The sequence below is a fragment of the Bison bison genome, unplaced genomic scaffold (assembly GCF_000754665.1).
Source record: "Bison bison bison isolate TAMUID 2011002044 unplaced genomic scaffold, Bison_UMD1.0 scf7180017863883, whole genome shotgun sequence".
Taxonomy (NCBI): Eukaryota; Metazoa; Chordata; class Mammalia; order Artiodactyla; family Bovidae; genus Bison; species Bison bison.
The window spans coordinates 33,335-35,797 of NW_011494455.1; the positions used below are offsets into that span (position 1 = coordinate 33,335).

The following is a 2,463-nucleotide window of genomic DNA, read 5'->3' on the forward strand; positions in this document are numbered from 1 at the left end:
CCTTCTTTGGGATTGGAATGAAAATGGACCTTTTCCAGTCCTGTGGCCACTGCTGAGTTTTCCAAATTTGCTGGCATATTGACGTTCTCTAAGAACCTTTCTTAAAGAAAATATTTAGAACTTGGAGGGGAGTGAATTATCATAGGAAGTGAATAATCAGGCTTAATTGTTTGTTATGTATTCAAGCTTTACATTTCAGAAGAGAAACGCCCCTTTGTAATTAGGAGTATAGGTTGAGTTGGGAGGCAAAGGAAGACAGTGAATGTTTCTGGGTAAGTTTTGAATCAAATGGGTATCTGTGTCCTTCATAGCACTGTACTTGACTACACAAAGACCACAAAAACTCTTCATCCACTGAATTCCTTTATGAAGGATGCCTTACTAGCTCTATTGTTGTTTAATGTCCTGGCCACTCAATAGTTTTATGAGCATTTTAAGGGCAGAGGTGAGATACAATGTTCCACAATTCATATTAGGATTATTTTCTAATTTCTTTTAAGGTCCAGAAGATCAAGGGCTAAGCCTTCCATGTAAATGATCAGAGTTTGAACTTGAACACTGTAATCCTGCTGACACTGTGCACTGTCCAGAAGGGCCCTGTGGAAGGGAATTTCTGTTGAGAGAGAAATTTCTGTTGGCCCTGTCAGCCTCCAGTATCACCTCAACTCATCTAGCAGTCTTTCTGTTGGTGGGGATCCCAGGCCTGTAGCACCTACATGTCTGGATCTCTATTCCTTTCTGCTCAGCTTATACACTGGCCCTGCTTGGCAATTGCACCCTCTTCTTCATCATTCAGGCTGATACAGGCCTGCATGAGCCCATGTACCTCTTCCTGGCCATGTTGGCAGCCATTGATTCAGGCCTTTCCTACTCAACTGTACCTAAAATGCTGGCCATCTTCTGGTTCAGGGATTGAGAGATAAACTTCTATGCTTGTCTGATCCAGATGTTCTTTCTCCACTCCTTCTCCATCATGGAGTCAGCAGTGCTGCTGGCCATGGCCTTTGACCACTATGTGGCCATCTGCAAGCCACTGCACTACAGCACCGTCCTCACTGGACCACTTATCACCAAGATCAGCTTGGCTGCTGTGACTCGGGCTGTGACACTAATGACTCCACTTCCCTTTCTACACAGACGCTTCCACTACTGCCAGGGTCCAGTGATTGCCCACTGCTACTGTGAGCACATGGCCATGGTAAGGCTGGCCTGTGGGGACACTCGCTTCAACAACATCTATGGCCTTGCTGTGGCCATGTTTATAGGGGCATTCAATCTGCTTTTTGTTATCCTGTCTTATATCTTCATCTTCCAGGCAGTTCTATAGTTTGTCTCTCAGGAGGCTCGCTACAAAGCCTTTGGGACATGTGTGTCCCACATAGGTGCCGTTTTAACCTTCAACACACCTCCCGTCATCTCCTCAGTCATGCACTGGGTAGCTAGCCGGACTGCTCCACATGTGCACATCCTTCTTGCCAATTTCTATCTGCTCTTCCCACCCATGGTGAATCCCATCATCTATGGGGTCAAGACCAAGCAGATTCATGAACAAGACTTGAGACTGTTCCTGAGAAAGGATGTATAAATGATGTCTGGATCAGACAGTCGTAGAAGTTGAGGGGCAGGCGGAGATAGAGTGGGACTGGTGGAATGCTGAAGTGGGGGTGAGGGAATGATAGGTGGTAGGGGGCTGCCAGAGTCTCCATGCTCAGTTCTTTCCTGCGTGTATGCTAAGTCACTTCAGTCATGTCCAACTCTTTGTGACACTATGGACTATAGCCTACCAGGTTCCTCTGACCATGGGATTCTCCAGGTAAGAATACTAGAGTGGGTTGCCATTCCCTTCAGGGGATCTTCTCAACCCAGGGATCAAACTCCTTGTCTCTTATGTCTCCTGCATTGGCACCACTAGCACCACCTGGGAAGCCCTTAGTTCTTTCCTGGTACACCAAAAAAGCTAACTTGTATCCTGCAACTCAGAGTCACCAGTCTGATCTGTGCTCAAGGTTCTGTGTAGTCTGGTAACCTCTTGACTCAAATCGCTGACTTTGTTGTCTCCTCAGAAAGCCCATTCTTCTATCAGAGGCAAAGGTTAGACCCACTCTTCTGTTGGCAACATCACTAAGAACACAAAGATGCTTTTGCATTTATTTATGAAGTGGATTTGGTAAATTATCCAGTCAAGATCTGGGTTAGGACCAACATTTCATCTGAGGCAGGAATGTCCCTTTAGTCTGACAATTTGTGCCCCATCTTTGCCTAAATATTACCAGTCTTGGGAGCTCATGATCTTCCAGGGCTATAGGCTCCAATATAGACAGATTTACATGTTAAGATTTATTTCTTCAAATAAGTTGGCTTATTGTTTGACTTCTTTTGGCCTCTATGTCCCCACGGACAATCCCTCCCATTAAATACTTTCAGTAAGACAAGTCTTTCTGCCATTGTCTATGTATCATGCAA

General features: G+C 45.3%; 1 pseudogene; it reads left to right on the forward strand.

Moving 5' to 3' along the window:
- The window catches only part of LOC104984117, a 2,676-nt pseudogene extending 1,091 nt beyond the window's left edge, over nt 1–1,585 (forward strand).
- The last annotated feature ends 878 nt before the right edge of the window (nt 1,586–2,463 follow it).